The sequence below is a fragment of the Euprymna scolopes genome, chromosome 4 (genome assembly GCF_053919585.1).
Source record: "Euprymna scolopes isolate OS-2025 chromosome 4, ASM5391958v1, whole genome shotgun sequence".
Taxonomy (NCBI): domain Eukaryota; kingdom Metazoa; phylum Mollusca; class Cephalopoda; order Sepiida; family Sepiolidae; genus Euprymna; species Euprymna scolopes.
In genome coordinates, this window is record NC_136485.1 from 16,101,661 (window position 1) to 16,114,160 (window position 12,500).

General features: G+C 31.2%; 1 protein-coding gene across 2 annotated transcripts in view; it reads right to left on the bottom strand.

Moving 5' to 3' along the window:
- The window catches only part of LOC145266837 (uncharacterized), a 791,045-nt gene that overhangs the window by 296,082 nt on the left and 482,463 nt on the right, over positions 1-12,500 (bottom strand). The window lies entirely within an intron of this gene.

Below are 12,500 nucleotides of genomic sequence, written 5' to 3' on the forward strand. Positions count from 1 at the left end.
TTGTCAGACGAGTGCTACTCCCTCAGACACTTAAAGTCTATGAGCCCAAAAATAACTTCCATCGCCACAGGACCATTTTAATTGACAAATACCTGAGGGAGTATCTATAAACAGATGATGTTACAGAGTCTTAGCTTTGTACGACAGCTAAGTATCTGTGTCGGTTCAAAATGTTGAGATCCAGCAACAAGCAAGAGCAAGATAGCCAGCAACAAGTTAAAATGCAGACCAGCTTGATACGGGTACTGGTCTGCCGCTCTCTGGTTTTTTAAATCAGAGATTTGCTTCTCCAAGAAAGGTTGCCTTCACTACGGCTTACAGGAGTCCACTTCACCCCAACACACACATACATACACACACGGTGCTAGTTGGCCGTTGACCCTCAAAAAGGGTTCATACATACATACATACATACATACATACATATAATGATGGCAGATCAGTTATACCATGCTTCCAGCCTTTCAAGCCTACACGCGTCACAACTTTTTCATCGCCACAGGCCCATTTTTTTTTTCTTTTAGACAAATGTCTGAGGGATTAGCTATACGAAGATGTTATTACAGAATTTTAGCTTTGTACGACAGCTAAGTCTCTCTCTCGGTTCAAAATGTTGAGATCCAGCAACAAGCAAGAGCAAGATAGCCAGAAACAAGTTAAACTGCAGACCAGCTTAATGCGGATACTGTCTGCCACATTATGGGTTTTTAATCAGAGATTTGTTTCTCCTGGAAGGGTTGCTTTCACCACGGCTTAAAAGAGCCCTCTCCACTCCACATACACATGCAAATAAACACATGCATGCATACATATATGCATACATTCACATATTGGCAAACATACATACGCATCATGTACACACATAGTCACACCTGCCAACATGCACATACACACATAGAAACACACATGTACACATGTACATAAATACGCATATACACACATACACATACATGTACATGAAGAATATACATGAAGGAGTGTTCATGACGATGATGATGATGGGTATGATTAAATGAATTTAACGTGCATAAAAAAGATTGTAATCCAACACACACAATTTGTAGAAAAGACAGTCATTCGCTGCAGGGCCTGTGCAACCTTTAAATTGAAAACGTGTCCACAACGGCACAAATCCTCAATGATGATGATGATGATGATGATGATGGGCACGATTAAATAAAATTAACATGAATAACAAAGAAAAATAATCCAATGCACACAATTCATAAAAGAGACAGTCATTCGTACTGTGCAACTTCCAAATTGAAGACGCGTCCACAACGGAACAAATCCTCAATGATCACGACATACATACATACATACATACATACATACATACATACATACATACATACATACCTAAAATGACTGAGATAAAGGAAAAGCATTGTTTTTAAATTAGAACCCATCACAATAATTGGAAGCTGAAAATGCCGGTTATAGTAATCAAAGGTTGATAACAATTGTGCTGAAAATAAAACTCAATATAAAATATTTTGCAATGCTTAAATAAGAAGATAAATAATAATAATAATAATAATAATAATAATAATAATAATAATAAACTTTATCCCGTATATATTCAAAGAAGGGTACTATAATATATATGAGGGATATCACGCACCCACAACGCACCCACATATACATCTGTGCATTTGTGTATACGCGTATGCACACTCTGAAAATGGAATTAAATATATGTTGAAAATTATATATATATATATATATATATATATATATATATATATATATATATATATATATACAATTCTATATAATTATGAATTAAAAATAATTATTCTGATTACCTACAGACACTAATGTTTCGTGCTTATGCAATCGTCAGTGCAGGAGATAACGATCAACGGTAGTCTAATGATTCGAACCCCACCACGAAACAACCTTTGAATTCATTAGCAAGATACATACCCAGGGGCACCGTTCACTGCCACGAAATTAAGGGAAATTTTGACATTAATGAAGTTTAACATTTAATACAGACGAGTAATGAAGTAACAGGAAATTACAAACTCACACACACATGCGCGAATGCACACACACACACACACACACACGCACACACACATATACATATATATATGTGTGTGTATGTGTGTGTGTGTGCGTGTGTGTGTGAATCAATTTAGAATTATGAGACCCACTTGAAACGTGTTCTGACCTCGTGATATCTAACTGAACTTTACAAATGTTCTAATCTTTTCAGAAAATGCTTCAAGGAATCAAGGATCACTTATTCCATCAGAAACAATACTTGGAACTTTGATAATAAATGTCCGCATTTCCTATTCAGCAGATTCTGTTAACCTTCACGAATATTTCTATATATAGAAATGGATATGAATACTTGACCTGAACAAGATCGAATAATATTCCAGGAATGCAACAAACATCTAAATAAGGCCGAAGTATCGTTTAAGAAATAAAACTAAAAGATGTTAACACTGAGTATCAATACTTATCATATTAATGTAGAGGTCTGTAGAAGATTTTGTACTCTATTGCTTCTTTTCTTTGAAATTCCCTTCTCGTTTCTTTTTACCCTGACTATACCAATATTCAAAAATTTAACTGTAACAAGAAGCAATTTTCTGCCCAACTCCCCAACTAAGTTGCCCTACTATAAACATGATTCCTATCACTCTATCCCTTTCGTGGCAATATGATTAATTTAGGCAGAATAAAATGCAAAAAAAAAAAAATGAAAAGCAGAAGATGAGCAGAATTAGCCCCCTTCACCCCTCCCCAATTTTAAAAACAAACCCCCCAAAATAAGTATACTATTTTTTCCTTCCTTTTTGGCCCCACAAACAAATTTTTACTCTCACAAAAATTACTTATATCCGTCCCACGGCGGGAAGATGTGACTCATAATCGGGGAAAGTGGGATTTGAAAAGTAAAAATCCTGGAGGAAGTGCACTTTGGCCTGCAAAAATATGTCTGGAGAGCCCCGTCGGCATTCCCCAGTAAGCGATTAGCAATAAACAAACTCTTTCTCAAAAGAAGAAGGTAAAACCTGGGAGGTTAGAAACTCGTAAAACTGCACAGGATCAGTCAACAGGGCACAAGCGATCTCAACAGTGGCCTAAAGTCTGGTGATTTTAGTGCCGATGATCCCCCGCCCCGATTGGCCAATTTTTAATGTCATTAAAACAAACTAACAGTAAAATAACACAGACCCCCATTTTCCTGCATAAGCACCTTCTTCAGGACTTTTTCTTTTTTTTTTTATAATAATTTTTCTTAATAACAAATTTCTGTAGCGAATCCGACTCTTCCCAATGGTTTACTTGTGCAGCTGCCATTACTCAAAGGCAGTGTGCATACCGCAGATTTAACTGACATAAATCCAGTACAAACAGGCAAAAGTTTATAGAAGCTAAATGTAATTGTAAGAAAGAAATAACGACAGCTAAGAGAGAATACACTGAAACCGCCAGCAAACGCATCGAAGCACAGAAATTAGGAACTCGTGATTTCTGGAAAATCTACAACAGTGTAATAAATAATGGGCAATCAACAATTCCCCCACTATCCAACAATCATGAGGTTGTTTGTTCAGCACCCGAAAAGGCTAACATGCTTGCCAGTCAGTTTGCCTCAAACTCTACATTGGATCCAGCAAACTACCCCTGATTCTCCTTTGCAGACAGAAAGCACACAAGATGATCTGAAAATTACATCTTCTCAAATAGATGCTATCATAAAAAATCTTGACACCTCAAAAGCATGTGGACCTGATCTCATTCCGGCTGTGATATTAAAATAATGCTCCACTGAGGTTGCTTCAGCTTTCTCCAAACTTTACAACAAATGTCTTAACGAATCTTGCTTTCCTGACTGTTGGAAAACTATTACTGTTTACAAGAATTCTGGCGAAAGAACTGACCCATTAAATTATCACCCCCATTAACGTCCTGCTTTTTGCCAAAATATCTGAGTCAATAATTAACCAAGCTCTAGTCCATCACTGCACAACTGATAAACTTCTGACCTACCAACAATATGAATTTAGGCAAGCCTGTTCTACAACAGATATCCTAACTGTAATCTCTGAACGTATATACCACATACTGGACAAAGCAAGGAAGGGTAGAGCAGTAGTCTTAGATATATCGAAGGCTTTTGATAGGGTTTGGACGATGATCTTCTCAGGAAAATCAGATCATACGGTACCACTGACATAATTAAATCCTTCTTAAATAAGGGAAGAATCCAGGTTGTCCTCAATGGTCGTACATCTAAACAATATGATATAAATGAGGGTGTACCTCAGGAGTCTATACTTGGACCTTTATTATTTCTAATATTTATAAATGACTTTCCTGTATAATTGTCTCTGAGATGGGCACATTTGCTGATGACACCACACTTTATAACAGGCATGAGGGGAAAACAAGTGAACATATATCTAAGGAAATGGCAGAAACACTAGAGAATGACCTTCAATCTGTAGTGAAATGGGGACAAAAATGGATGGTCATATTCAATGCTGCCAAGACTAAGCTTGTTTCCTTCAATAATTACAAGAAATCTTCTCTACCACCAATAGCAATGGCTAAAGATACATTACCTGAAAGTACTTCTTTTGAACTCCTTGGCTTAACAGGGAACATAAGTTGGAACAGATACATTGAGGCTGCTGCGAGGAAGGTGGGCTCTCTAGCTAGAAAGTATCCTGTACGTCTACAAGGCCACCATTCGCCCATGTATGGAGTATTGTCGTCACGTTTTGGCCGGTGCATTGGCTACTAGCGTCTCGCACCTGGACAAGTTTCAAAAGAGAGTTGGCCACCTGATCGATCCTGAACTGTCTTCTAAGCTTCAGCTTCTGTCCCCTCGACGAAATGTTGCACCCTCTACCTGTTCTACAAGTATTTTAATACTGGATGCTCCAATGAATTACAAGGCTTTGTATCCCCTCGACGTAAATACCCTGACAAACACGACAAGCAGCTAACTCCCACCTCTACTCAGTGGAGATCCCTAGATGTAAGAAAGCCTTTTACTTTAATAATTTCTTTCCCAGAACTGCTAGACTTTGGAACTCTTTCCAGGGTTCTTGCTTTCCCAACTGTACTGAGATATAGAAGTTCAAGTGTAATATGAACAGACATCTTGCTGCTCAACTCCCTAGTTAGTATCTCTGCAACTTATGGCTCCGATAGTAGCCCCCTATATCAAATTGGCATTATGCCTGGTTTAGGGTGAAAATGGACTAAATAAAATAAATATAAAATAAATTGAACTGAAAATCATGTTTTATTTCAGAAGAATTTCCGATGGGTAGCTAATCTGTACAATTCCTGGGGACGAAAAAAATTTCTGGTGAGTACCTAATCTGTTTAAGTCCTGGAGATAAAAAGGAGTTTTCGGTGGGTACCTAATCTGTAAATGTCCTGAGGATGAAAAAGAGTTTTTAGTGGATAGCTAATCTGTTTAAGCACTGGAGACAAAAAAGAGTTTTTCGGTGAGTATCTAATCTGTAAATGTCCTGGAGATGAAAAAGTTTTTAGTGGGTAGTTGATCTGTATGTCTTGAAATTAAAAAGTTTGCAGACAAAAAAATAAAGATCTTTCTCGTGTGGACATGAAAAATTATGTACGGGAATTTTAAAAGATCCACTTTCTGACTGATTGCTCGAAGAACGTGGCTCCATTTGGCTAGTTAGTTTTCTATCACCACTGTCTATAAGTAGAACCTTCCACTTTTCTGTAATCATACTCTTATATTATATCAAAAATATTGCAACCACCCCTCCGCATGTTAATTTTATTTTATTTCGGACTATTAGTCTCATCTTATCTTTTTATTGGTGCACAACGTTTCGGCCAACTTCCTCTGGCCTTCGTCAGGATGGCAGTGATGGCTGAGAATGCAGTTAGGAGATTCGAAGTTCCTATCCGTCGCGGTTACCACCTGACGAAGGCCAGAGGAAGTTGGCCGAAACGTTGTGAACCAATAAAAAGATAAGATGAGACTAATAGTCCGAAATAAAATAAAATTAACATACAATGCTCATCTCAAAAATAAAAAATTCCAATTAAGGAATAATACATATATATACCCCTCTTTCATCTTTCCAATCAAAATACTTTTAATAATTCATGACATTTTCTCTGCTTTTCATAGTAACCCCATCCCCGGTTGCTGCTTTTCCCTTTTCTTTTCAGATTAGATAAATAGTAAATTTATTCAAGTCTTTCTATCTTCTTTACGTCATTGTATCAATCAGTAAAATGCTAAACGAAACAAAACACACACATCACAAGAGACACAAAATTAGGGAATCAGCCTAAGTAAAGTTTGTATGGCTTACGGCTTCAAATCAATATTAAAACTCTACGCTTTCATGTGCTTATTAAATCAGCAGATTTGAAGAGAGTTCGTTTAAAGTGTTACATGTTAAGACCTAAGTAGGATGACAGTCGCTTGGTGACAGCTAATCAATATAGTCAGAGATTATATGGCATTAAGTGTCCATCACCTCATGAGATATTAAGTGTGTGTATACGTGTTGAAGTTTACTTCATATGTCAATAACTTATCAGCTTATGAAAAACATTATATATATATATATATATATATATATATATATCTTTCATATATATATATATATATTCATATATATATATATATATATATATATATATATATATATGATTTATGAAAGAAAATTTTATATTTGTATGTATTGGTTTCTAAATCAATATATATATATATATATATATATATATATATATATATATATGATTTATGAAAGAAAGTTTTATATATGTATGTATTGGTTTAGAAACCAATACATGCATATACATACACGATATACCATTGGCATATTAAACAAATCAAACTTAGGTATTCGGACGATGTGAAAAGATCGTTAATCCACTGCCCGTACAGCAGCTGCTGATTGGCATAATGGTTCAAAGCATTGACTGTCCTATGGGCGGTCGGGTTTTGATCCTGGCTTGCGGTAGTTGTCTGTCTAGCCGCACTGATGAGCTGTGAAACAACGACACAATGCTATATGTGGATGACTATAATGCTCCTTATCTTGAGTTGAGCACATTGGAAAATGATACACGATATACCATTGGCATATTAAGCGATGCTCTTTGTGTAAACAAATCGAGCTTAAGTATTTGGACGATGTCAAAAGATCGTTAATTCACTGCCCACACAGCAGCTATTTATTAGCGTAACGGTTCAAAGCCTTGACTGTCGTACGGGGTCGCTTGTCTATTTAATTTGCCCGACTTTGAAAAGATAAATATTCAAGAATTTTCGATCGCCACATGTGCATCAAGCTTTTTCGTATATATAAAAAAAAAAAAAAAAAAAACGAACAGACTCGCGGTAAATAAAACACTGAAAAGTGGCTTGCCTTTTTCTGTTGTTCTTGGCCTTCGGGCCGGGATCAAAATGTAGTATCTAATCTGCAGATGCTACACTTAAGATAATTTGTACTAGTCAATGGAGGGGAAACCTAGTCAATGGAGGGGTGCCTAATTTGCTTTGGTGGGGAAGCAAATAAATACAGTAAATAAAACACTGTCCCGCACCCAAAGTTGACGTCATTAATTTGTCAAAAACGGGCACCTGCCAAGTCGCACTTTTTTTTTCACACTTTATTATTTTCCAACTGCGCGTCAAGGCTTTGTTTTTCTTTTAAAACAACCAACGATTTTTGTTTTCATTTACCCAAAAACACACACACCTACAAACACCCGGGCAACGCCGGGTACCTCCTACTAGTACTTATATAAATAGATAAAAATAAAACGATCTGAAAGTGAAGAAATTTGGAGTAAAAAATTTTCAAAAAAGGTGTTTAAAATAAGTTCAGAAATAAAATAAAATAATAAAATATAAAATAAAAATGAAATGACACAAGGTCCAGTGAAGTTTGTAGTTTAGGGTTCCAGAAAGCGAAGTATATAGAAAATGTTTACAAATCCAAAAAATGTAAAAATTTGTGGAGCACCAAGTCTTATCATAATCCTCGTAAATTCAGAAATGATTTGTTCAGTATAACAAAATCCTTAGAGTACTAGTATAATCCTGTGAATTGACATGAAAGTAAAAATATCCAGGTGGTAATTCTCGAAACCGGAAGGTTATTAATGGAATTCCAAGAAAGATTTATATTGGGATATACAATTTGGTGTAGCAGGTAAGAGGCATACATCAGATCATTTAAAAAAGAGGGGAGTCAGTAAAATAAGACCAAGAGCCGGTAAGATTACGTTCTTGTTAAATAAAATTCAAGATGGAAAATCCGTTATCAGAACGAAGGTTAAGCACATCCAAAATATATGCCAAAAAAAAAAAAAACCCAGATTTTAGATTCGATATTAGAGAAAAAAAAACTTTTATAAAATTGAATTTGAAATTCAAGAGAAATTTCAAATACAGTCGCAAAAAGAGAGAGGAATTATATATATATAGATTGCTGAAAAATAATGTCGTTTTTATATACTTATTTGAACGTAAAAAAAAAAGCGACATTATTAGTTTATGAAAGAAAATTATATATATATATATATATATAAATATATGTATCCGTTTATGAACGCAAAAGATTTTACTGATTTGTAGCATTTTAAATTTATACATATTGTTATTACTTAAAAATGCCACCATGATTAATTTGTAACTTTTTCTAGAAAATCTTTAACACATCTTTCATATTTTTCTGTAACATCCTCACCCATGTTGACTCGAAAACGATCTTCTTTAGTCAACAGAGAGGAAGTCATCTTCCATAATGATGATGCTTTTATTCACACAGCAGTACTGATCAAATAAGTAGGAGAATTTGGTTAAGAAATCTTGCCTTACCCTGACCTAATAGTAATAACGTGAGATCCCTCACATTATCACTTATTTTAAGGATTGCAAAACCATTTAGATAGTCTTACGTTGAACATCAAAGGAGGAGATTGAAAATGAGTTAGATACATATTTCACATCAAAACCTGAAGAATTTTACAAACGAGGCATTTATAAGCTCGTTGGCAGATGCAATTAAGTCATATAGAAAAGAAGTCGTTATTGTTATGAATAAATAATTTCCAAACGAATTAATAAGGATAATAGAATAGAAAGAGTCTATTTCTCTAGAAGCGTTGTTACCCCCCCCAGTAAAGGATGTGAAAAAGCTGTTACTTTATTTTATTAATATTTTATTTATTTTATTTTTATACAATTACTTAGAGAACGTTATTCAATTTCTATTTATACAATTACTTAGAGAACATTATTCAAGTTCTATTTATACAATTACTTAGAGAACATTATTCAATTTCTATTTATACAATTACTTAGAGAACATTATTCAAGTTCTATTTATACAATAACTTAGAGAACATTATTCAATTTCTATTTATACAATAACTTAGAGAACATTATTCAATTTCTATTTATACAATTACTTAGAGAACATTATTCAATTTCTATTTATACAATTACTTAGAGAACATTATTCAGTTTCTATTCATACAATAACTTAGAGAACATTATTCAATTTCTATTTATACAATTACTTAGAGAACATTATTCAATTTCTATTTATACAATTACTTAGAGAACGTTATTCAATTTCTATTTATACAATTACTTAGAGAACATTATTCAATTTCTATTTATACAATTACTTAGAGAACGTTATTCAATTTCTATTTATACAATTACTTAGAGAACATTATTCAATTTCTATTTATACAATTACTTAGAGAACATTATTCAATTTCTATTTATACAATAACTTAGAGAACATTATTCAGTTTCTATTTATACAATAACTTCGAGAACATTATTCAATTTCTATTTATACAATTACTTAGAGAACATTATTCAATTTCTATTTATACAATTACTTAGAGAACGTTATTCAATTTCTATTTATACAATTATTTAGAGAACATTATTCAATTTCTATTTATACAATTACTTAGAGAACGTTATTCAATTTCTATTCATACAATTACTTAGAGAACGTTATTCAATTTCTATTTATACAATTACTTAGAGAACATTATTCAATTTCTATTTATACAATTACTTAGAGAACATTATTCAATTTCTATTTATACAATTACTTAGAGAACATTATTCAATTTCTATTTATACAATTACTTAGAGAACGTTATCAAATTTCTATCTATACAATAACTTAGAGAACATTATTCAATTTCTATTTATACAATTACTTAGAGAACATTATTCAATTTCTATTTATACAATTACTTAGAGAACATTATTCAATTTCTATTCATACAATAACTTAGAGAACATTATTCAATTTCTATTTATACAATTACTTAGAAAACATTATTCAATTTCTATTTATCCAATTACTTAGAGAACATTATTCAATTTCTATTTATACAATTACTTAGAGAACATTATTCAATTTCTATTCATACAATAACTTAGAGAACATTATTCAATTTCTATTTATACAATTACTTAGAGAACGTTATTCAATTTCTATTTATACAATTACTTAGAGAACATTATTCAATTTCTATTTATACAATTACTTAGAGAACATTATTCAATTTCTATTTATACAATTACTTAGAGAACGTTATTCAATTTCTATTTATACAATTACTTAGAGAACATTATTCAATTTCTATTTATACAATTACTTAGAGAACATTATTCAATTTCTATTTATACAATTACTTAGAGAACGTTATTCAATTTCTATTTATACAATTACTTAGAGAACATTATTCAATTTCTATTTATACAATTACTTAGAGAACGTTATTCAATTTCTATTTATACAATTATTTAGAGAACATTATTCAATTTCTATTTATACAATAACTTAGAGAACATTATTCAATTTCTATTTATACAATAACTTAGAGAACATTATTCAATTTCTATTTATACAATTACTTAGAGAACATTATTCAATTTCTATTTATACAATTACTTAGAGAACATTATTCAATTTCTATTTATACAATTACTTAGAGAACATTATTCAATTTCTATTCATACAATAACTTAGAGAACATTATTCAATTTCTATTTATACAATTACTTAGAAAACATTATTCAATTTCTATTTATACAATTACTTAGAGAACATTATTCAATTTCTATTTATACAATTACTTAGAGAACATTATTCAATTTCTATTCTTACAATAACTTAGAGAACATTATTCAATTTTTATTTATACAATTACTTAGAGAACGTTATTCAATTTCTATTTATACAATTACTTAGAGAACATTATTCAATTTCTATTTATACAATTACTTAGAGAACATTATTCAATTTCTATTTATACAATTACTTAGAGAACGTTATTCAATTTCTATTTATACAATTACTTAGAGAACATTATTCAATTTCTATTTATACAATTACTTAGAGAACGTTATTCAATTTCTATTTATACAATTACTTAGAGAACATTATTCAATTTCTATTTATACAATTACTTAGAGAACATTATTCAATTTCTATTTATACAATTACTTAGAGAACATTATTCAATTTCTATTCATACAATTACTTAGAGAACGTTATTCAATTTCTATTTATACAATTACTTAGAGAACATTATCAAATTTCTATTTATACAATAACTTAGAGAACGTTATTCAATTTCTATTTATACAATTACTTAGAGAACATTATTCAATTTCTATTTATACAATTACTTAGAGAACATTATTCAATTTCTATTCATACAATAACTTAGAGAACATTATTCAATTTCTATTTATACAATTACTTAGAAAACATTATTCAATTTCTATTTATACAATTACTTAGAGAACATTATTCAATTTCTATTTATACAATTACTTAGAGAACATTATTTAATTTCTATTTATACAATTATTTAGAGAACATTATTCAATTTCTATTTATACAATTACTTAGAGAACATTATTCAATTTCTATTCATACAATAACTTAGAGAACATTATTCAATTTCTATTTATACAATTACTTAGAGAACGTTATTCAATTTCTATTTATACAATTACTTAGAGAACATTATTCAATTTCTATTTATACAATAACTTCGAGAACATTATTCAATTTCTATTTATACAATTACTTAGAGAACATTATTCAATTTCTATTTATACAATTACTTAGAGAACATTATTCAATTTCTATTTATCCAATTACTTAGAGAACATTATTCAATTTCTATTTATACAATTACTTAGAGAACGTTATTCAATTTCTATTTATACAATTACTTAGAGAACATTATTCAATTTCTATTTATACAATTACTTAGAGAACATTATTCAATTTCTATTTATACAATTACTTAGAGAACATTATTCAATTTCTATTTATACAATTACTTAGAGAACATTATTCAATTTCTATTCATACAATAACTTAGAGAACATTATTCAATTTCTATTTATACAATTACTTAGAAAACATTATTCAATTTCTATTTATACAATTACTTAGAGAACATTA